Raw genomic sequence first — 25,283 nt, 5'->3', positions numbered from 1 at the left:
ACCCCGCATATCTGCTGTCTGGTATAGGTGACTCAGTGACTGGAATGATTGATAATGCCAAATGCAATGCCTGTGGTGGCAAACAAACTTTCTGTACCTCTGAAAATGAAAGGCTTGACCTCTGCACAGCTCTACTTGAGGTAGATGAAATACTTTTCTTGTTCTTGGGATTGCATAGTGCAGCTGCGAAAGGCCACAACTGTTGAAAAGCTGCTTGAATGTCAATAGCATACTACATATTGTTATGAGGGAAAGTGTTAAGCATTGACAATATCTCTAAGCTTTTATGTGAGCATTCTTCATGAACAACGATGGAATAAAACTGTTTACCTTTGTAAGTTTCAGAATTCAAACATTGTGAAATTTTTTAGGTGACCACTATAAAATTTTAAAATATAGACAATAAAAAGTATGCCTAAGCACAAGTACAGACTGAACACACTTTAGTGGATGGCCAGTTGCGGAATACAATAGCATTCGTAGCTGCTACCTCGAGGTAACTACTATGCTCCACGTATGTTTCTCTTATAGCCCATGGACCCGGCAAGGAGCATGGTCATGTGTGGTCTCATTGCAGTGTTGGTCCTTGCTTTTTGTTTTCAGTGGATGGCAGCCAACTTGGCCAAAGTGCAATTCCATCTGTATGTGCATTGGCATTCGTGTGCATCTGATTATGTACATATGTTTGTATCGTGTTCTGATTGTTATAATTGCAGTGATGCAAGCATCTCATTAATATATATATATATATATATATATATATATATATATATATATATATATATATATATATATATATATATATATATATATATTGTGCCACAGGCATTTATTAAACTTTGTGTTGAAATGTACAAAGCATGGCCGCCATGTAATGGCCAAGATAGTGAACAGCATTGGCAAAAAATGTGATGCAGATCCTGTCCACTTGTTGGAATTGACAGGAACCAAAGCTTTCATGCAACGGTCATTTATATTCTATAGGACTAACTGCAATGTGTACAATTCTCTTTATTTTCATCCGATGCAATATGGACTTCTATGCAATGTTCACTTATGCACCGCACAGGTCACAACTTTAATGTCATTTAATGTGCAGATTGCTCGGTGAACTCACTCAAAAGTCAACTCACTAAGACTAGACCAACTTATGAGGATGAGGTCATGTGAGCCTGGCTGGGTAGACTTTTGAGGAATGTGCACACTCATGCCATCAGATACCACCATGGAATAAAATGGTAAGCATGGAATAAATGAACAAGCAAATGCACCTCACAATCTTAAAAAAAACAGAAAAAAGAACAAGATGCCCAAATGTCATGCTGTCTTTGTATATCTTGCAAGTTGCAAGACGCTTACTTGAGAGAGGCAGTAATGATGGGATATGGTTATGAATTTGTGCAGTAATACATGTAATGGTAAAGTCATTAGTAACTTTGCTATTGTCTTGTTGGGCACGGCGTATGCCTTTTAATACGGCTGCACACTTTATTAACTGCGAACGTGCAAGAACCATCTCAGCAATAGCAGCAATCGGTGCGACCAATTGGTTGGTTGCAGCAATGGGGGGGGGGGGGGGTGCTTCGACACCTGCGACTGTGATTTCTGCATGCAACCAAAATCGTACTTTTAGTGCAACGAAAATCTCATCATGTGAAACAGGCTTTAGGCGCAAATGAAAGCGTGTGAGGGGGAGTCAAGAAAGATGGTGGTTTGATGAGCGCTGGTTATGGTACGTTGCCAAGGCATGATTGTTGGCCATATTGCCAGCACCTCCTTAAAACCGAAACTAGTGAAACCTAGTTGGTCCAGTTGGCACTGATCCCGCCTAAGCTGACAAGCCAAACCAAGCCACTAAGTTGAGTAGTGTGGAAAGTTAGGTTACAAGGTAGTGATTAATCATCATACCTTGTGGATGAAGCAGCACACTGACCAGGACAAAGTGGAGAGAACTCAAGGAAACACAACACACTCTGCTCTCCCAACTACATTATTTCAGAGCAAAGTCTTCATATTTATATGCCTGTGCACCCTTGCGTGTCAAAGATGTGCTAAAGAAGATTAAAAGCACTTTTAAATTTACATACCTGCGCACACTTAGGCTGCAAAGATAGCCAACATATATAACATGGTGAGCCATAAGCAGCGAGTTTTCATTTTTTGCGGGGCCGGGGGGGGGGGGGGGCAGCTTTCTGAACCCCATATCACATATACATATATATTTTTTGCACTTGAAAAAACTTGGCGAGACTTCGAAAAATTGAGCACGGAAGTGATGGTGTTATATGAGTATGCACAAGACCTTGTAGTAGGAGACAGTTCAATTTCACAGCCTGAGTCCTTTCGGTGGTGTAATCTTCCTTTGTGTGATTGTCGCATACTTTGCTATCACTGGTACTACTTTGCCTTTCCGGCGAAACTGCAGCCTCTCTCTCTGCTTCCTGTGAGTCCGAGCATTGGCGCTGCTGCGCATGACTGCTGTTGATTCTGATTTTGAGTTAATCCGGCTTTGCCTCATTCTGGTTACTGAGTGAATTATACAGTGTTCCTCAACTATCATGCACCAAAACTTAAAAATTATTTACAAAGGTATGGATAGTCTGTGCATAGGGAATGGATATGTTGCTGTATGTTCACCACGCTTCAAATTACTTTGTGTGCTTTTTTGACCGTGAAAAAAACCTATAGACTTCAGGGACCCCTTCAGCAAAGTCTTTTATCAATGGCGTCTGAAATACATATGAAAGTTGTGTGTCTCAGTATTGCTTCTCTTTCCAGTAAGCAATGCTACTGACTCATGAAAAAAGAAATTATAATAATTTACAACATTTATTAGGGATAGAAACATAGTTGCATGCTAAGCTCATAAATATATACAGGGCGGATCAGTTAACTATCATGCACCAAGATTTAAAAAAAGACCAATGAATTACTCAAATAAAACCTAGTGCATATCGTTTCCACTACAGCGGAGTAGTGGCCAGTAACTCTTTCGTTGCTGAGATTTAATTTGGTAATTGCAATTACGTAAGTCAAGAAGTACTGTCCTAATTCTCAGTCATTTTTTCATTTTCAATTATTAATACTGTTAGCCCATATTTTGGGCCGTTACAGGGTGGAAAATATTTGTTGCAATGCAGAAAATGCATTGGCAATCAGAGCCTTGCAGACATGTAGATACAAAATAATATTAATGTGCACAACCTGCGACTCACAACGAAATACAAATGTGGTAGTAGAAGCACACACAACATCAATATTTCCAAGTAGGTGAAATTTGCTACAAACAAGCTGTCGTGGTTAATTTGGTAGGTCAAGGTAAAGGTATATAGATTTTTCAAACAAACTGACAGTCTGTGCGTTATGTGCTGTGGCAGCGAGCTCCATTCTTCAAGTGTTCTTGGGAAGAATGAATATTTGAATGTGTTGATACGAGCTTGGAAGGGTGTAAGATGTTGGTTGTGACTGTTCCTCAATATTCGGGCTGAGCACTGCATTAAGTACAGTCCGGTGTTTATGTTAAAAAAGTTACCCAGCAAAAGATAGAGGAACTTAAGTCTAGCAACTCTTCTTCGCTCTAGCAGTTGGGGTAATTTAAGTTCTGACAACATCCCCGAGTCTGAATCCATGGACTTATATCTAGACAGAATAAATCTAGCTGCCATTCTTTGTACTTTTTCAATCCTTGCTATCTGGTTTTTCGTATAGGGGTCCCACACAATACAGCCACATTCCAAAGTTGATAAGTGTCAAATAGGCGTTTAGTTTCGCTGTCGCGGTTGCCTGCCCTAGTTCCCGGCGCAAAGTCCACATTTTTCTGTCGGCTGCACTACATAAGCTATGAATGTGCCTATCCCAATTTAAATTTTCACTTATCGTTATGCCTAGATACTTGAAGTAGCTTACTTTCTGTAATTTGTGTCCTTCAATTTCGTATTCAAATGGAAGAATATCTTTAATTTTGTTTGTTATTCTTATAAATGACATTTTGCTATGATTTATTTTCATTTCCATATTGAGCACCAGTCATGGACACTATTTAATGCCGTGCTTAAGGTAATTTGATCTTCTTTGAATGTTATATGTGAGTAAAGCAGGCAGTCGTCTGCGAATAATCGAGCCTCAACACCTGAGGAAACTGGCTGTGCAATATTGTTGATATAACACAGAAATAAAATGGGACCTAGCACAGAGCCCTGGGGAACACCTGATGAAACACTCGGAATGCCGGATTTTGCGCTGTTGATTTCCACATACTGCATTCTATCTTTAAGGTAGGATTTAATCCAAGCAACAATAGTACTATTAATTCAAAAATTCTTTAGTTTCCTTATAAGTTCTATGTGTGGAACCTGATCGAATGCTTTTGACATATCAAGACAAATTGCATCTACATGATTTTTATCATTGATTGCTTTTGCTAACTCGTGGACTCTTTCTACGAGCTGGATGATCGTTGACAATTTGAGTCTAAAGCCATATTGATTAGAATTAAACACATTTGGGCCCTCACAGTAATCAAGTAAACTTGCCGATATTATATGTTCTAGTATTTTGCAGCATGTGGACATGACTGAAATTGGCCTGTGGATTTCAACACAATGTTTGTTTCTGGTTTTGTGAACAGGTATAACTTTCGCTCTTAACCAGTCGGAGGGCAATTTTCGCTTATCCAAGGATAAGCTGAAAATAATGTTTAAATATTAGGCACCCATTCTGCATAACATATTAAAAACTCATTTGGGATGTTGTCAGCACCAACAGACTTTTTTGTGTCAGTATCTAGCAAAAGCGATAATATTTCTTGCTCAGATATAGTGCTATCTGGCATGCCTTCCTGTTCGTGGATACTTTCTGTGCAGAGGTCTGCGCTTCATAAGGCATGAATACAAAGTGAAAGAACGCGTTACATTTTTCAGCAATTGCTGTGTGATCGGTTATGATGTAGCCTCCGAAATCTATGCACAGAATGCTGTCTTTCGTTGGAGCTATGTGACGCCAGAAACGTTGTGGTGAACATTTCATAAAAAAAGGTAAGGTCTTGGAAAAATATTCTTCTTTTGCTGAAATTAATTTGCGCTTAAGGAGAGATGATACTTTGAAATGTCATCTTGTTTTCTTAGGTTGTTTCTTTTCATGTGTTTCAATTTGCGTTTTAATTGAATTATTTCCCGATTAACCCATGGGTTACGCTTTCTGACTTTTTTTTTTCCGTTGAGGTACAAGTTTTTCCACACAATAATTGATTATTCTTTTAAATTTCGTCCACAAGATATCAATGTCATTCGATCCGTCAAAAGAGTAAAGTTGCTTTTCTAAGTAGTCTGAAATGCTGACGTCTTCAGCCTTGTTGAAATCTCTAGCAAAGATTTGTTTCCTTTTTTTTATTTTTACATGGTAAACCATTTTTTATGCAAAGTATAACAAGTTTGTGGTCTGAAAGTCCTTCTTCAATATTTACCTCATATTCATGTATTTTTTCATTTACGAACACCAAGTCTAGCAATGTTTCTCTTGTGGGTCCACTTCTAGTTATCTCATTCACAACTTGTGTTAAGTTTTAATTAAATGTGATGGCCAACAGGGTGTCACAGTTTGTAGTGTCGGAAGAACCACTTCCAAGACTGTCCCATTGTATACCCAGAAGATTAAAATCTCCTGCTACTATCAAACGTGCGCTGGCACGTACATTACAGCACAGATAGTCTTGGATTGATTTCAAAAATGTTAGAGGGGCATTTGGGGGTCTATATATTGCTCCATGTACACAGAAAACGTTAAGTTTAAGCTTGCACCAAATACTTTTAAGTTTCAGGACACTCCTTCAATCGTACGACGTCAGTTTCTTCTTTAAAGATGATAGCCACACTGCCGCCCCGTGTGTCGCAATCTTTGCTGATAACCCCATAACCAGGCGGGACTATTTCAGAATCAGCAATTTCGGCGCACGACCAAGTCTTCGTAACATGTGGATTGTGCTGCATAAGAAGGTGCTCAAGCTCAACTGTTTTATTTGCTGGGCTTCATGCATTTACATTGATAAGAATAAAATTATCTGTATCTGCTTTGCAACGTCAAGCAGACTCGTCTTCACTTGCATGCTGCCGGTCAAGTTTCACTCTGCACCCTCTCTCATTGTCCCATGCAAACGCCTCGTTATCAATAAAAGCCCCATCGTGCACGAGCCATACCTTTACCCCTCTTTCCCTTTACATTATTGTGCATGCCCACAGGTTCCTGCATTTTTGCGACATTGCTTGTGAGTAATCATTCGATACAGAAATATTTGTTCCCTTCAGCTTCTTGCAATTCATTAGTACTGTCATCTTTTCATTATAGTAAAGAAATTTTATCACTGCTTGTGTTATGTTCCTGCTTTTCTTGCCGAGTCTGTAGATTCTTTCCACAGAGCTAACCTTCACATTGGGTCGGCCTTCGAAAACATCACACAATACTTCCTGTTTAAGTTCATCTGAAGTCTTGCTTGTGTTTTTAGTTATTCCAAATGCGACTAAATTGTTTCGGCGTTGTCGGTCCTCCAAGTCAGTAATTTTTTGTTGCTGCTGCTAAATTGTTAATTTCATCTCCTGCACCAATTTTGAAGTTCTGTTCTACTTTCCTGCACATTCATCAGGGTATTGCGCAGCTGCTTGATTTCTAGCTTGACAGTACCTAGTTTCTCATGAAACGTAGATTGGTTTGCTTTAATTTGGCTCACATCTTTCATGAGATAGTTCTGGCCTTTCACTAGTTCTTTAAGCATTTCCTCAATGTGATCCGGCCCGGAGTTACACTCCACATCGCCTGACAGCATTAGCAGCACTTCAATGCATATCAGAGCATTTTCAACACAGGCCGTTGGGCATGGCAGAGCAATAATAAATCGATTGTCACTTTGGAAGCACTTTCCATGCTTACTAACCTGTAAAAGCAGTGTGTACATTTTAGGCTTCATTCCTTGTGTCCCGCTGTGCTCACAGATGAGTTCGCGTGCTCCGTTGTCACTGCTGCGGTTCCTCGTCCATCCGCATGTGTTGAGCCATTCCAGGCAGCGGCAGGCCACGCAGGTAGGCGTGGCTGGTGGGCTTCGATGCTTGAGACAAGGAGGCATGGGCCCAGAGCCATCGCCCGGGCAGATGCACCGCAAAGGAAAATCTGTAAAAACAGGGTGTGCATCATTTCAGGCTTCATTCCTTTTGTCCCACCGTGCCCAAGGTGTCAGTGAGTCATCTGTAAGCACCCCAAAATGACATTTAACAGCAATGTTTTCAGCTAGGCACTAATTGCATAAAATTTTTTCCGACTGGCGAAGAAACCTCACAAAGTATGAAAAATAGCACCTAAGTGTGCTCCAACCTGCATTATAAAGCAACGCCCTCAAATAACCCGATTGAAAGCAAATGCATTGCCTGTTGCAAACCCGAAGAGACAGCGCATCACCTTGATAATAGTACAGAAGCAGCCCCAACAGCAGGTTTCGCATATTCGCAGCTATTCCTTACTCTCATTTCTATGTCGCACTTATTATCCATCTCTCAAGGCCGACTGATCACATTGATAATAAAAGCCCCTTGATAATGCTGCCAAAGCGCCGCTCTGACCACGTACAAAATATGAAAAGCAGTGTAATAGGCATAGAATGTTTCAAAATCCCGGCGTTGCTCGTACCGCATCGAAAGAGTGCGCATGAAGCTATATTTCACGCTAGAAACTTGCTTTGGACGAAAGCCAAATTAAATTGACCATTTTATTTTTCATGAAAGTGCACACATGCTGCAAAAATAGGTTCATGTAAAAAAATAAAAGCGAAATAAACAGACTGGGAAGCAGCCAACGTGTAGAGAAACGGCAAAACCAATGCGTTTGAGAAAGTAAATACACCACTTCTAAATGAGCCGAATTGGCAATGAGGGTGCCTGCGAAAAAAGAAAAAAAAGGAGACAGATTAAAAAAAAAGAGAAGAAAAAATGATTTCAGTTGCCCTTATTATCTATGAATTCATAAGCTCCATTGAACACCAGCCTAGAGGACATGTTAAATAGGTCTCCTTTTGCAGCTACGCAGTACTGTGTCCATTTTATCACATCTTCAGTGCTTTTCTTGATGACCAACACTGGAATTCTACGGCAGACATCCATTATTCTTGCGTTAAACTAATCTGACTTCTGGCTCAATCATGTATGCGCAATCTTTCACATAACCACAGAGAAAGAAATCGAGTGGAGAGAGGTCAGGTGACCTAGCCAGCCAATTTACAGGCCCATAGCTTCCAGTCTATTCCGCATGAATAGTCGCATCCAGCCAGTTTCGTGCTTGGCTGCTGTGTGCGGGTGCCTCATCTTGCTGATACCACGAAAGTGGAAGGCGTGACAGCGGGACTTTGCTGAGCAACTCATCCACCACTCCTTCAAGGATTTCATTCACCTAACGCTGTCCAGTCAGTGTGTAATTGAACAAGATGGAACCAATTATAACACCGGCGGAAATTCTGAACCACCCATTGAGTGACCACTGGTACTGGTGCCGATCATGATTTACCCAGTGTAGATTGGGATTCCTCCAATAGTGCATATTGATGCGTGCGTCTATTCTTCTATGCAGATGACAACGAAGGTACGGACATTAACGGACTTCGTCTAGTCGGTCAGTGGGATTCGGTGAGGACGAAGAAGACGTGTCTCTGGCCTGTTTTGTATTTGAGCAAGTTGTCCTGCGGCTCTTGAACGTCTCCCTGTCTACTTTCTGCGTTGTACTGCGACACTAGTGGAGGTGCGGGGTATTGACCGCGCCTGATGCTCGGGAGTCCTTCTGGGAGTTGTTCCTCTAGCCCGGACGCGTTATCACCAGTTTACACACCCGTGCATCGCTTTAGTCGTCGACTGCTAGGCCTTGCCCCAGCGTTCTCCCCTCTTCAACCACCTCTTTCTAGGAGCTCCACACATCTCGCAATGGCCGAAACCAGCCCAATGCAAGCACCCCAAAGCAGCCAGTTTTCCAGTCCACTGCAAGTAACCGTTCTGCATCCTCTGGTTCCCGATCGCTATCGCGGAACAGTCTTCGAAGACATTGAAGACTGGCTTGACAAATATGAATGCGTCGCACAGATTAATCAGTGGACTGAGCAGCAAAAGCTCTCCCACGTCTATTTCGCCCTTGACGACAGCAGCCGTACTTGGTACGAAAACCGCGAAGCTAGCCTAACGACATGGAATGACTTTCGTCAGAAAATCACAGATACTTTTGCGAGTGCCAACCGACGCGACCGTGCCCAGCAGATGATGGAGCTACGCGTACAACAACCTAATGAGTCAGTAACAATGTTCGCCGAGGACATGGCCCGACTCTTTCGTAGAGCCGACCCGAACATGACTGAAGAAAGTTGCGCTACCTCATGCGAGGTGTAAAAGAGCAGTTGTTCGCGGGACTTGTGCGGAATCCACCAGTCACCGTCGCTGACTTTATCAAAGAGGCTACGGCTATTGAGTGGGCCCTTCATCAGAGATGCAGACAGTACGATCGACTGTCCACCAGCACCACAATCAATGCCGCCGCAGTGACTGGCGAATATCAGAACCCCTTGCGGGAATTGATCAGAGAACTCATCAGAGAAGAAATTCAAAAGATTCTGACACCAACAGTGGATAGACCCGTAGCATCAATCACCGGAGTGGTGCGTGTTGAAATCAGGCAGGTGTTACCGGCAGCCTATCTGCAAGATCACCAGTGTCCCATGACCTACGCAGCTGCTGTCCGATGTCCACCACCCGTTACAACCACACCGCCGTACCACCAGCCTCCGACAGTCGCTCCTTGGTCGCCGCTGCAAGAGGAGGCTTCGAGGCGCGCACCCGTCACGCAGCTACAGTCATACCACCAGCCGCTGTTCACAGCGCCTTGTTCAATGCCGCAACACGACACTGCGGGACGGCCGCAATTTCGGAGAACTGACGCATGGCGCACCGTCGATAAGCGCCCACTCTGTTTTCACTGCAGAGGCGTCGGCCACATTTCGCGTCATTGCTGGCATCGCGACACATCATTTCGACCTTTTCGTCCATGGTCCTATGGTCGATGTGCAAATGACGACTCCATGCTACGCCGCGACGAAACTCTTTTCAGGGACCCCCAATAGCGCATCCGAATGACGAATCTGCGCCGCATGTTTATTCCGATTTCGGCCGTCGGTCGCGCTCTCCAACCCCTCCACGTCAGATGCCTTCCCCTACTGGACGTACTTTTGCTGACCTCCGCGGACGAAGGTCGCCCAGCCCACGCAGGGGGAAACTGAAGGCGGTGACCTCTGGGGGTAAGGTTGCAGGCCCACCGCAAGAGAATAAAAAGCCCCCGACACTCTCGCCGCAGAACGACGTGAAGCTGATAAACCCCGACACCAAAGAAATTGTGAGCACCGACATTGATGTTTTGGTGGATGGACAGCTGGTGACAGCGTTGGTCGACACTGGTGCCGACTCTCTATAATGAGTCAGGAACTCGTCCTCCGTCTGAAGAAAATAAAGACGCCATGGACGGGACCCCACATAAGGACGGCAGGCGGGCAATTACTGATGCCTATTGGAAGATGCACTGCTAGAATTAGCATCCGGGATTCTTCATTCGTGGCCACTTTCATTGTTTTTCCTGTGTGCTGTAAGGATTTGATTATTGGAATGGATTTCCTGAAAGAATAGGGCGCCGTAATTAACATTCCGGACCGCATGGTGACATTTTATAAGAACCCTGGTTTATTCCATTGCTTATCGCCGCAACGCAACTCCTTTCGTCTAGCAGAAGACGACGTCATCACCCCACCTCGATCATGCACCCTTGTTATGGTAGCATGTGACGCACCGTTTCATTGCGAGGGAGTTGCCGACCACGTAACCACGTTGTTGCTTACTCACGGTATCTCGGTCGCACGAGGAATCTTAAATGTCACCGACGGGCGCACTGACTTGTTACTAATCAATTTTAGGACAGAGCGACGGTACCTTCTAAAGAGCACGGCTGTGGCTTATTTTGATGGTGCTGCGGATGTTCGAGGCTGCTGTTTGCTACTCGAAGAAACGCCTACGCAAGGCCCAGCTTCTGCACTCGACGTCAGCGCTGCTTTGTCGCAGCACGAACGAGAGCGTCTTCTCACGCTATTGTCGTAGTTCAGTGACTGCTTTGCGTCGACGTCCAGCGTCGGACGGACACCTCAATCGAAGCATCGGATAATTACAGAGGATACGGCAAGACCAATTCACCAAAATCCTTATCGTGTGGCTCCCAGAGAACGTGAAGCCTTACAATAACAAGTGACAAAAATGCTGGAAGACGTGATTCAACCATCAACGTGTCCCTGGGCATCTCCTGTAGTTCTAGTTAAGAAAAAAGACGGCAGCTTGCGTTTCTGTGTGGATTACTGAAAACTAAATGAAGTGACAAAGAAAGACGTGTACCTGCTTGCCCATATAGATGATTCAGTCGACAGGCTTCGTTACGCGTGTTACTTCTCTTCAATGGACTTAAAAAGCGGATATTGGCAAATCGAGGTAGATCCGACAGACCGTGAAAAAACTGCTTTTGTGACGCCAGGCGGCCTATACGAATTTAAAGTCTTGCCTTTCGGCTTGTGCTCTGCCCCTGCTACATTCCAACGCCTCATGGATACTGTGCTTTCTGGTCTGAAGTGGAAAACCTGCTTAGTGGACGACATCATTGTGTTCTCCACAACTTTTGAAGAACACCTCGAACGGCTTGAAGCGGTTCTGCAGTCCATCCGGTCCGCCGGCCTCACCCTGAAGCCGGAGAAGTGCCACTTCGGCTTCGGGGAACTACAGTTTCTTGGTCACATCGTCAGCCACGCAGGTGTTCGCCCAGACCCTGAGAAAATTGCGGCCGTAGCAGTTTGCAGTACCAACTGATAAAAAGGCTGTCAGGTGCTTTCTGGGCCTCTGTGCCTATTACCGGCGGTTTATTGCAGACTTTGCTCGCATCACGTCGCCGTTAACTCGCCTGACGAGAGACGACGTTGCTTTTGTATGGGGCGACGAAGAGCAAGGTGCATTCACTGACTTGCGGGAACGTCTCCAGACACCTACAGTGCTTGCTCACTTTGATGAGACCACTCCTACATTGCTCCTCACTGATGCCAGCAATGTTGGCTTGGGAGCTGTTCGTGTGCAGTGGCAGGAGGGCACAGAAAGAGTACTTGCCTATGCAAGCAGAACACTCTCACGCACAGAGGCTAATTACTCCACAACTGAGAAAGAATGCCTCGCCGTAGTATGGACTGTTATGAAATTTCGCCCATATTTGTATGGCCGCCACTTCACAGTTATCAGTGACGACCACTCACTGTGTTGGTTGACAAACCTTAAAGACCCTTTGGGACGACTGGTGCGTTGGAGCCTATGGCTGCAAGAGTTTGACATGACTGCCAAGTACAAGTCGGGGAAACGACATACGGATGCTGACTGCCTGTCTCGATCGCCGAGAGTTGTCTGCTCCACCCGAAGAAGACTTGGCATGCATTTCTTTGTGTTCTGGACACATCCACCATCGCCCAACAACAACGGGACAACCCTGAGTTGCTTGAGCTCATCAATTACTTAGAGAGCAGATCTGTGAAACCGCCTAGAGTTTTCGCAAGAGGCCTGTTGTCGTTTTGTTTGCGGGCCAAAGTCCTCTACAAAAGAAACTTTTCTTCGGCCGGGTCCCCCTATCTGCTCGTCATTCCTGCAGCTCTTTGTACGGAAGTACTTCAAGCCTGTCACAACGAGGTGACTTCTGGTCACTTAGGCTACACGAGAACGTTGGCCAGAGTGAAGCAGAGGTACTACTGGCCGAGACTTACCACCACCGTGAAACATACGTTCGCACTTGCCTCGACTGCCAGAGGCGCAAGTCGCCTCCATCGAAACCAGCCGGCCACCTGCAATCCGTCCAGGTTCCTCGAAGACCATTTGACCAAATCAGAATGGATATATTGGGTCCGCTTCCTACTTCTACTGCTGGGAATCGCTTTGTTATCATAGCAACCGACTATCTCACACGTTACGCTGAAACAAAGGCAATTCAGAGAAGCACAGCGGAAGAGGTGGCGCGCTTTTTCATTGAGCACATTGTGTTGCGACACGGCGCACCACCCGTCGTAATAACAGATCGAGGAACCCCATTCACAGCTGCGCTTTTAGATCACGTCTTGCTGCTAAGTGGAACGGCGCATCGGAAATCAACCCCCTACCATCCACAAACCAACGGATTAACAGAACGCCTAAACAAAACAATTGAAGACATGCTCTCCATGTATGTGGATGTTGAACATAAAAATTGGGATGACATCCTACCGTATATCACCTTTGCATATAACACGGCAAAACAAAAGACGACGTGCATGACTCCATTCACCCTTGTTGATGGGCGGGATGTACAAGCGATGCTTCCACATCACTTTGGCGACACTGATACGGACGCCGCTGTTTGTGCAACGTGCAGAAGAGGCTCGGCAACTCGTGTGCTTGCGGATCTGCCAGCAGCAAGACTACAACGCAGGGCGCTATGACCTTCACCGTCGAATAGTAATCTATGACTACAACGCAGGGCGCTATGACCTTCACCGTCGAATAGTAATCTATGACGTCGGTGACAGAGTGTGGGTTTGGACACCCATACGAAAACGAAGCCTCTCCGAAAAGCTGTTAAGGCGATACTTCGGACCATATCGAGTATTGTGCCGACTCAGTGACATCACGTACGAGGTCATCCCTGATAGTCCCAATTGTACGCGGCGCCGCACGCACCGTCCTGAACTTGTGCACGTTGTCCGCACAAAGCCGTATGTGAGCGAATAACTATGCGAGAGACCCTTAATTCCACAAGTGACACTTCTGGTCTAGCATCGGGACGATGCTCTCTTAGGGAGGGACAAATGGACGTGCGTCTATTCTTCTATGCAGACAACGAAGATAGGGACATTAACGGACTTCGTCTAGTAGGTCAGTGGGATTCGGTGAGGACGAAGAAGACATGTCTCTGGCCTGTTTTGTATTTGAACAAGTTGTCCTGCGGCCCTTGAACGTCTCCCTGTCTACTGTCCGCGTTGTACTGCGACAACATTATACAAATTTACCAAGGCGTTTCTTGGTAAAAAGTCCGGCGACTCATCGGCTTCTGTGAGAACCCAACTCAAGAAGGCTAGATGATTCTACAGGTCCCTATCTTCTAAGCATTGGTGCTGGTTAAGGTGGTAAGGGTGAAAGGCTGTCATTTAGAATCCTCCAAACTGACGACTTGGAAATTGGTACCTGGGCAGCCACGTCCCCGCACGCTAGCATGAGGGTTTGAGGCCATAACTGCTAGAGCATCCATGCATAGGCTAGGACTCAAAGTCCTCCACCACTTTTTCTTGAAGCTGCTAGTTTGTCTCAGGTTTTCATAATTACTGATGATAGTCTAAAGAATACATTGTTGCGCCAAAAAAGGAAAATAAAGACTTGGGAAAGAAGAGTACGAAACGACAGATTGAGCGCTGATTGAGCGACAGATTGAGCTCAATCAGCGCTCAATCTGTCGTACTCTTCCTTCCCAAGTCTTCATTTATTTATTTATTTTTTTTGGCGCAACGATGTATTCTTTAGATCCCAACCAACTCGCCCAGCAACAAGTTCTACTGATGATAGTCGGTGCATTTAGCCTACTGCCACACTTGCATAACTTATATTTATATATCTGTATATTGCTGCAACAGCTTGGTCACATTAAAGTTGTGCGCCCTTCGTATTGGACACTGTGCACGCCGTACCGTGGCGTTTTTCAGCAACAACAGGCAGCAATCTTCATGGCACGGGTAGCTGGTAGGACCCAGCTTCCATGCGCCACGTGCACGAGGTATCATGCAAGAAGAACAAAGAAGACCGGTTCAAGGCCAGTTTGACAATGCCACTACCGGGGATTTCTTCACGACCGCAGTGACCTTTAACTGTGTTTAACAGGTTTACCCTTACAAAATATCATTGTTTTGTTAGCCTGCATTCCTCAACATCGTTACATTTCTGGTGGAGGTGCACGGTATGAGTCGAAGCCCCATGAACGAAAGTCAGCGTAGCCCAGACTACCAGCGAGTCCATCCCGTGGAACTGACACCTGTGTGCCAGCGGACCAGCCGCCGTCTTTAAGGTGACTCACCCGAATTCGGCCCTCTTCTCTTCACGCCAAGGCTAACTCAGACAACGGACACCGCCACAATAACTAGCCAGGTAACACCGGCACAGCTGGTCATAAGCCAACCTCGCAAGCTGCCAGCATTCCATGGCGACTCGTTCGAAGACGTGGAAGACTGGTTGGAACTGTTCGAGAGAATGGCGAGCTTTAATGAATGGAATGAGAGACAGAAGCTCCGTAATGTATATTTCGCTTTGGAGGACTTCGCAAAAACGTGGCATGAAAACCACGAACCTTCTTTGTCCTGTTAAGAGGAATTTCGACAACTGCTAGCAACATACGCCAGCACAGATCGTAAAGAAAAAGCAGAAATTGCACTTCAAGCTAGGAACCAGCTCACAAACGAGAACTTGGTGATGTACATCGAGGACATGTCCCTCCCGTTCAAGCGTGCTGATCGAAACATGAATGAAGATAAGAAGCTGCGCCATCTCATGCGTGGAGTAAAGCAGGAACTCTTCGCAATTTTCATCTGTAACCCACTGCACACGGTCGCCGAGTTCAGATACGAAGCAACGACCATCGAAAAGATGCTGGAACAGCGGGCTCAGCAATACAACCGTGAGGCAAGCTGTGCACCTGCCCATGTGTTCTCTGGAGGCATGCCAAATGACCTTGAAGCCCTGCGGGAGCTCATCCGGTCAGTGATCAGGGAAGAGCTCAACAAGTTTCAGACACCTCAGACTCCAACTGCACTATCTATCGTCGACATTGTCCGGGACAAACTGAGGCAGGTCATACGAGATCCAGAGCGTGAGCCACAGCCGATGCGGCGCACCCCAACATACGCTGACGTACTCAGGCAACCTGAGTTGGCGACAGTGTAGTCCACCTGTCGATGCCAACATAACGATGGTGTGACGTACACGCCTAAGTACTTGTACTCTGTAACTGGTGAAAGAGTAATTCAGCTTCATTTCCAATTTCTTGCACAATGTTTGTATTTTGCTTAAATCACTCTGAATTTGAAGACAATCATTGGCACAGGTTATCTTACTATATAGTATACAATCTGCAAACATCCTCATACACGACGTCACACCTTCATTGATATCATTTGTTTAAAGCAAAAAAAAGTAAAGGTCCTAATATAGATCCCTGAGGGACCCCGAAGTCACCTCAACAATGCTCGACTCTTTACCATTCACAAGAACATACTACCATCTTGATCTTAAGTACTCGGAAACCCAGTTTATGATTTGAACAATAATGTTATAATGTGACAGTTTTTGTAACAATAAATCGTGAGGGACCAAATCGAAGGTTTTTTTAAAATCCAGGAATATACAATCAACAGCTGTGCGATTATCCAGTGCCTTAGCAACATCACGAGAAAACTCTGTTAACTGCGTGACAGTTGAGAAGCCCATGCGGAACCCATGTTGGTGCGGGTTTAACTAGAAATGGTCGTTTATATGTTTTATTAAGGCTATGTATAGGATGTGCTCAAGTATTTTACAACAGACACTGGTCAACGAAACAGGTCGATAATTTGAGACGATGCTTCATGGCCTTGACCGTTGGATTATTAGGGGGAACAGAATGGGTGCCAAGGGAAGGGAAGCGCAGTCGAGGATGGCAGAAGTCTAGGTGGGGCAATGAAATCAGGAAATTCGCGAACGCTATTTGGAATTGGTTGGCGCAGGACAGGGGTAATTGGAGATCGCAGGGAGAGGCCTTCGTCCAGCGGTGGACATAAGATAGGCTGATGATGATTATGAACTCAAAAAACAAAGCCTTGGCTGACGCCGGGATGCAGGTGTGCTCATCCTAACCAAAATAAACTTTAAAGCAGTGCAACCCAACACTGAGGGGTTGTGTATGGGATGAGAGTAAGTCAGGACAATTGAGGTTGACTTTCCAGCTGCTGAGAGGGAATCTCACTTGTGAAAAAGTTCGGGCCTCATACCAATGAGCTTGCTATCAGTTGATATCAATAGCTTTTATTCGAAAATATTTGCTTCTGTAAGCACCTCTTTTTATTCATATTTGAAAATGTTCGACTCAATTTGCAATGGGCTTTATCATCTCCTTTTCTAAAGACATTTTATTCGCAGTGCATCTTACTAACCCCGCACTTCTGTTTTCTTTTTGAGTAATGTAAACACTAGTTCTTACTATTCAAACTGGATTAAGCCTTTAACTCTCTCTGTACCGTGCCCACCAGGCATCGTTAGCCAGTTAATCCTTTGAAACGCCTGTTTCATCCGCGCTGCTCACGGACACACTGCGCTATCGGATGTGAAGCAGAACTATCATTTTGTTTCCTATGCAGTTTGCCTTCTTTCCCCCAGGCAGCGCTTTTTGAATGTGTTCCAAAGTTTTAGCGCTCATCAAAGTAGAAACCAAAAATGGCCGCCCCTTATAGATAATCTGAAACGCTGCTTTCAAGACTTTCCGCGCCATTCATGGACACTCTGCACCATAGGACGTGAAGGAGGAGGACTATATCTTTGTTTTCTAGGCAGTTCGCTTTTTTGCCACCAGGCATTAATTTTTTAATGCACTCCAAAGTTTGGCGATCGTCAAAGCAGAAAGCAAGAATGGCCAGCATGTGCACTTCGAAAGATCGCAGATCTCATGATTCCACTGTTTTTGTGGCTGACTGTATCCATAAATTGAGCAGTGGTGTGTCTGAGGATGCTTACTTTTTGTCAGACTTTGACTCTGAGACCGACGATGCAAGTCAGCCCAGAACATCGATGGCTGCAGCCTGGGACGCCCAACTGTAGTGCTTGCACTTAAATTTTTGTAGTGGAATACCTTTTCAATGAAAAGTTTCGATTTTTTCCGAGATAGTGCCAGTTAGACGGCAGTACATTTTGTATATCTTAATTTTTGTTACATTCTATTCTTAGTAGATACAAGCATGTCTTTACAAACTTTGTTCAGTTTTATCCCACTATCTTGATTTTGGCAATTTATCTCTTATGACATCTCGTTAATAACAATTTTACACCAAAATATTGAGTGCAGTAGTTCCATCAGAAAAAAAGAATCTGGTGTAACCTACAAGAAACACCTATTTTCCCCATGGTAGGGAAAGAGTTCATGTGGAAATCAGTGTTTCTCCCCAGTGATCTTACTGTTCCGTAAGTCACTGACTTGTTTGGTGGATGTCATCTTTCCTACAAGATAGAGGCAAACAGTATACAATGGATGGTCTACACTTGGGAAATGTTAGCATATGCTTTTCATTTCATTTCATTTTATTACCTTAAAGGCTCCAATAAATGGAGCGTTACATAAGGGGTGGCAAGAATAAAAATACATAGTCACAATAACAGGCAGTTTTTACATTTTCGATGAACTTCGATGGGCATATAATGACAGCAACATTGTTAGGAAGGCCGTTCCAGTCTGCAGCTGTGTGAGGAAAAAAAGAATTTGAAAATGTGATAGTGCGTGAGCGTGGACGAGCAACCTGTAGCTGATAGCTGGTGCGGTGAGATATGCGTGTAGGAGAAAGGATATAAGGTGCGATGCGCATAGGGCTATGAAAGAATTTGTGAAATAAAGATAGGCTGGCAATGCGACGATGGAGCGATAAGGGGGATAATGCGGATGCAGTTTTTAAGGAGGAAACGCTGATGTCAAAGGAATATGACGAGTGGATGAAACGAGCGGCATGATTTTGTACAGATTCAAGATCGTTAATTAGGTATGCCTGATGAGGATTCCAAATAGGCGATGCTAATTCTAGTTTTGACCTGACAAATGATTTGTAGGCTAACAATTTTACATGTTGAGGAGCATGATGTAGATGGCGTTTTAGAAATCCTAACATCCTGTTCGCGGATGATATTAGGTTAGCAACATGAGGATTCTAGGAAAGATCGCTCGAAAGTGTTACTCCTAAATACTTGTACGAATACTTGCTAGTTGTCCGTGAAAATGGTTTGTGAAGTCGGCTTGTATGACTTGGCGATCACTGATGCCTGGTAGATGCGTGATGGAATGAACATATTCTGGATTATCCGTTAATATTAGGTCAAGAATGTTAGCGCACTCCTCAGTTACACGAGTTGGCTCCGATATAATTTGAACGAGATTAAAATTAAGGTAAACATCAAGAAATTCGTTAGCATCTCTATTACCTGTGGTAGTTAGATTATGCCAATCAATAGTCGGAAAATTTAAGTCTCCAAATAAAAGAGTACAGGTGTTTGGATGCTTCGTTTTAATTTCATTTATTGCAATATTAAGTTTTGTAGGGAAATTCGGACTGTTAGGAGGCCTGTAGCAAACGCCAATCAAAACTGACTGAGGTGAAGCGTGACACAAGACCCATAACATTTCTATGTCTGATGAAATATTAATGGTTGTACATGATAGTTCATATCTGGTTGCAATCAGTGGCCCCCCTCCCCTCCTATCTGGGCGATCCTTGCGGAAGACGCGGAAATCAGGCAAGTCAGCAAGGACTTCGCTATCACAGATGTTGCTGTTTAGCCACGTTTCTGTCAAGATTAGTAGGTTGCTGGCGGAAGATAAGACAATATTTGAAATGATGTCGCACTTTGAAATGAAGCTGCGCACATTAGAGAAAATAGCTGACAATGAAAGTGCTTGTTGTTGAACATGCTTAGAATGGCTGTCGATTGACGGTGAGAGATGATTGCTATTTCACTTCTTTTACTGTTCGTGAGGCTTCATCGAATATATAGCATTTCGGACCAATGTGTAAAGTTTTGAAGCGCAGGGAGAACTTATCAGATACTGATCTGGCATAGGCTACAAGATTTTTGTGAGCGTTACGGACGGAAGCGGAAAAGTCTTCGCCAATGCTGTAGTTCGTGCCTTTAAGTGTATAACCACATGATAGAATGCGCTCTTTAGTTTTGGACGATGTGAATTTTGCTATGATAGGCCTGGTACGATTAGGTGACTGACGCCCGAGACAGTGAGCACGCTCTATTAAATTAGGGTCGATGTTAAAGCCTAGTTGTTGAGAGCAATGGCGAATGACAGTTTCTTCTGAGTCTGCAAAGGTTTCAGCGGGTTTAGTGTCCGGAACATTGTAAAAAATGAGATTGTTACTATGGCAGCGATTTTCTGCGTCATCCACTTGTGCTTCCAGTTTGTCGACCTTGCAGGTAAGTTCTGTTGTTAAAGTTTTCAGGGTGTCTATTTCAGAGTGGAGAGCAGAAAGGGTAGTGTAGTGGGATTCCAGAGCGTCCATGTGTTTGTTTAGGTCGACCAATGTTGTGTCAGTAGTTTTCAGCTGTTGTTTAATGTCTTGTAAATCAGACAATAACGCGGTTTGCCCGGTGGTTAGTTTCTGGAGCTCGGCAAGTACGGTGTCGAAACAGTCGGGGCCTGGGTTAGTTTCTGCGTCACCCGACAATAGCAAGAGAATATGAATAACATGTGAACATTCGGCAACAATACAGGCACAGCACTGAAGGCTCGGTAGCTGCATCAGGAAAAGGTTACTACTTTTTTAGCGAACAGAGAAAATTTATTACCACCCGCATCGTGAAAAGCAGCGGATTAGTAGACTGCACTGTCGCGCAGCTACCGGGCCCACAGAGCGGTGGCGATGAGCGCACGGGTATTATAGCAGCCGGGGAAGATGTTCCTGGTGATGGATTGTCCACTGATGATCCGAGATGCGGTAGACTGATGGCAGTGATGGCAGGTGGAGCACTGATGACGTTGCGGGTTGATCCAAAATGTGTTGATTGTGGTAGGGCAGGTTCACGGAAGGCACAGATCCATGGGAGGCAGACGGTGAAATGGTTAGAAGTAGGCGGATGGTGAGAGCAAACACCTGCATTGTGAAAAGCAGCGGATTAGTAGACTGCACTGTCGCGCAGCTACTGGGCCCACAGGATTAAATTTATTTACATTTATTATTGATGAAACTCTGCACATCAGCCCAGCACATATTTACCAAGCTTATTAGGTGTTGAAAAAAATACCTATTGACTGTACCTGCTACCCACAGTTTTTAAATTATGCGCAGTCCTGTTCGCATATGTTATTGGCACAATTTTTTTCCTGCTGTCATTATTCTTTTCTATTATGCTCCATCTGAAAGCCATTACGCACATAACACACCAACTTATCAACTGATCTGCGCAGCCGATGTTTTTAATATCCGGTTTTCTTTGGCCTGATAACTTGTTGGCTGTAGCTTTCATTAATTTTTTCCAGGCAAGACTTAGCTAAGGCTGCACATAGAGATCAAAGAGCTATGAGTGTCCCTTTGAGTGCTTCGAATTGCAGCTAAGCAAGGGCTTTTCTGATCATAGACTGTATGACCAAAAAACATGGTCTGCTGAGGTAGTTAATGCCAGATCCAAAAACTGTAGTTTGCAGTTCGTTGGCCACTTAACCGTGAACTCCAGCCCTTGACTGTTTTCCTTGAATACCTTCAAAATCTCTACCACTCATCTGTCCAAAACACCGTGTTCAACTATTGCCAAAAAATCATCCACAAAATGGAAAACCTTCAAAACAAGGCCATTAACATTTCAATCAATTGCCTTGTCAGTTTTACTTAGAAAAATTTTGCTAAGTACCAGCGCAAACTTTGAGCCTATCAGACTTCTGTCATCGTCATCACTATCATCATCAGTGGACTGCGATCTCCAATTACCCCTGTCCTGCGCCAACCAGTTCCAGCTAGCGCCTGCAAATTTCTTAATTTCATCAGCCCACGTAGTATTCTGCCGTCCTTGACTGCGCTTCCCTTCTCTTGGCACCCATTCGTAACCCTAATGGTCCACCGATTATCTAACCTACGCATTACATGACCTGCCCAGCTCCATTTCTTTCTCTTAATGTCAATTAGAATATCGGCTATCCCTGTTTGCTCTCAGATTCACACCGCTCTCTTCCTGTCTGTTAACGTTATGCCTAACATTCTTCATTCCATCGCTTTTTGCACGGTCCTTATTTTTGAACTTTGTTAGTCTCCAAGTTTCTGCCCCATATCTCAGCACCAGTAGAATGCATTGATTGTATGCCTTTTTTTTTAAAAAATGATAATGGTGAGCTTCCAATCAGGATATGACAATGTCTGCCGAATGCCCTCAAACCGATTTTTATTCTTCTCTAAATTTCCTTCTCATGATCAGGGTTCCCTGCGAGTAATTGACCTAGGTCGTGGGGGTTCCACTCTGCGTGCGACTAGGGCTGAAGGCGAGCTTCAGATCTAGCCCCACGCAGTCGCGGTGTGTTACTCCCCAACCCATAGCACGGGAATCGTGGCTACGTCTGGTTCGAACGAATAAGGCAACCAGCGGCATCAACTGTAAAAACGTTTATTGCTACTGGCAATAAATAGCACTGGCAGAGGGATGTCCTCTCTGTAATAGTAATAAGTAGGCTGGCCTCGTTGCCCGGCGTAGTCAGGCAAACGAGGTCACTCACGGGTTGCGGCAGGTACTCCAGTCCGGCAGGTTAGGGGCCCGGCGTCAGAGAGAGAGGGTCTCCCCCTGTCGCGCTGTTTTGTACCTTTTTACCTGGGCGACGGGAATGTACTCCTCGCCCGTCAGCTAACTGCCCGCGAGTCGGGGAGGAAGGGTGCGCGCACGTCACGTCGCGAGAGCAAGGGAGAATCGGGAGAGGGCGTAGTGCGCCTCTCCCGTGTCTATGCCTGCTCTTGACGCGATGACGTGGGGGAAGATGGGCCATGTGTGCTCCCCACAAAGTAAACATACCTCCTTCATAGACTCTAGAATCTGACTGGTGATCCTGAACTCTTGTTCCCTTGCCCGTCTATTGATTATTATCTTTGTCTTCTGCATATTGATCTTCAACCCACTCTTATACCCTCTCTGTTAAGGTCTTCAATCATTTGTTGTAACTTGTCCCCAGTGTTGCTGAACAGGACAATGTCATCTGCAAATCGAAGGTTGCCGAGATATTCATCATTGATCCTTACTCCTAAGCCTTCCCAGTTTAGTAGCTTGAGTACTTCTTCCAAGCACGCAATGAATAGCAATAGCAGCGTCTCCTTCTCTGACTCCTTTTTTTATATATATCTTCCTACTTGTGGAGAATCGAGGTAGCTATGGAATCTCTGTAGATACTTTCCAGATATTTACGCAAGCATCCTGTACTCCTTGCTTACGTAATTCCTCTATGACTGCTGGTATCTCGACTGAATCAAATGCCTTTTAGTCACGTGCCTCATAATCGGATAGTGGTTTTGGCACATAAAACCCCATAATTCTTATGCCTTTTCGTAATCTATGAGAGCCATATAGAGAGGCAGATCGGATTCTGCGGATTTCTCGGTTACCTGATTGATTGCATGGATGTGATCCATTCTTGAGTATTCCTTCCTGAAACCTGCCTGTTCCCTTGCTTGACTAAAGTCCAGTGTTTCTCTTATTCTGTAGGAGATAATTTTGTTGAATATTTTATATAACATTGGAAGTAAGCTAATGGGCCTATAATTTTTCATTTCTTTAAGGTATTCCTTTTTGTGGATTAGTATGTTTGTATTCTTCCAGTTTTCTGGGACTCTTGCAGTCGACAGACACTCCATATAAAGAGCCGCCAGTTTTTCAAGCATTAGGTCTCCTCTATCTTTGATTAAATCGACTGTTATTCCAGCTTCTCCTGCCGCTCTTCCTCGTTTCATGTTCTGCAAGGCCCTTCTGACCTCATCGTTAGTTATAGGAGGAGTTCACTCTGTCACTTATGGATAAGATATGATTCTCTGTATTTCACATTTACGTTCTGAACGAGAAAGAAAATACAGAGAATCATACCTTGCGTGCCTCATAATCAGAAAGTGGTTTTGGCACGTAAAACCCTATAATTAAATTTTTTTTTGAAGAATCACACCTTATCCATAAGCTCAAGACATTGCAACCAGTAGGCATAAACGTTACAAAGGGAGTTTTAGAATCTATTTTAAACTCTACTTTTAGAAGCTATGGGCGATAACACTTAATTTGGTTTCTTAGCGTATTTTGCTTTTCTTTTCTTTTTCTTCTTTTTTTTCAGCCAGTGTGTCAGGCGTCGTTGACACGCCGGCTAACACGCGTGCGTTGACATGTGGTTGACAGAGGGCCAGGCCCTTGGTCTTGTGCACAGCATTACTTTATTCTCAATTCGACATGCTAATACACCTTCGCTTGTTGCCGCACTCACCCGCCTTACACTCTCTTCCCTTTAGAACCCCACCTATATACACTGTGGCGAAGGAAAGCATACGTCGCCTTGAAGAAGACAAGTCGACTTGTTGAAACGTTGGCTCCTGCTTTCACCTTGTTCTCGTTTTGCTCATCATCTTGAATTTCCATCTCCCGCCTTCCCTGTGTTTATTATCGGATGGATGCTTCATGGTCAATTCAAAGGAACTTAATACTGTGCGGAACTTTGTCATATATTATAACAGCAGCAGGCTCCACACCAAGGGGGTTGGTATTATAAAAAATTAGTCAGGAACATATCTCATCACTTTACGGTGCTCGTCTGCCTGAGCTTAGTTTCGAGGTTGCGGTTATAACTGGCTAATAAAATGTCACTTAGAACAGGGGCCGCCTTTCAATGAACACCTTTCAGGTCAACGCTTGGAGCAAGCCAAGGAATATGCCGGGTATGTGCCTCTCTTCAATGAACGCCTTTCACATCAATGCTTGGAGCAAGCTGAGCCATGAATGCACTGGGTATGTGCTGCTTTTCAACGAACACCTTTCACATCAATGGTTGGAGCAAGCTGAGCCATGAATGCACTCAGTATGTGCTGCTTTTCAACGAACACCTTTCACATCAATGCTTGAGCAAGCTGAGCCATGAATGCACTCAGTATGTGCTGCTTTTCAACGAACACCTTTCACATCAATGCTTGGAGCAAGCTGAGCCATGAATGCACTGGGTATGTGCCGTTCTTCAGTGAACACCTTTCACATCAATGCTTGGAGCAAGCCGAGCCATGAATGCACTGGGTATGTGCCGTTCTTCAGTGAACCTCTCGCCAATCTGGGTCACTCGGTATCTGCCCCACTGAGTGTGCGTAGGCACTGGCGCACCACACTTCTAGTCTCTAAGGCCACGCATGGACTTCTCAGCAGTGATGGCATAGCATGTCCAGGAATGAGCGTGAGAGAGGAGCC

The 25,283-nt window shown here is 44.6% G+C and overlaps 1 protein-coding gene across 7 annotated transcripts in view; it reads left to right on the top strand.

Annotated features, from left to right (window-relative positions):
- The window catches only part of brun (trafficking protein particle complex subunit brun), a 747,330-nt gene that overhangs the window by 72,286 nt on the left and 649,761 nt on the right, over positions 1–25,283 (top strand). The gene's annotated exons all lie outside the window — the stretch shown is intronic.

Source organism: Dermacentor variabilis, chromosome 7 (genome assembly GCF_050947875.1).
Source record: "Dermacentor variabilis isolate Ectoservices chromosome 7, ASM5094787v1, whole genome shotgun sequence".
NCBI lineage: Eukaryota > Metazoa > Arthropoda > Arachnida > Ixodida > Ixodidae > Dermacentor > Dermacentor variabilis.
Note: the sequence above shows the minus strand (reverse complement) of the source record. Positions and strands in the feature narration are given on the sequence as shown.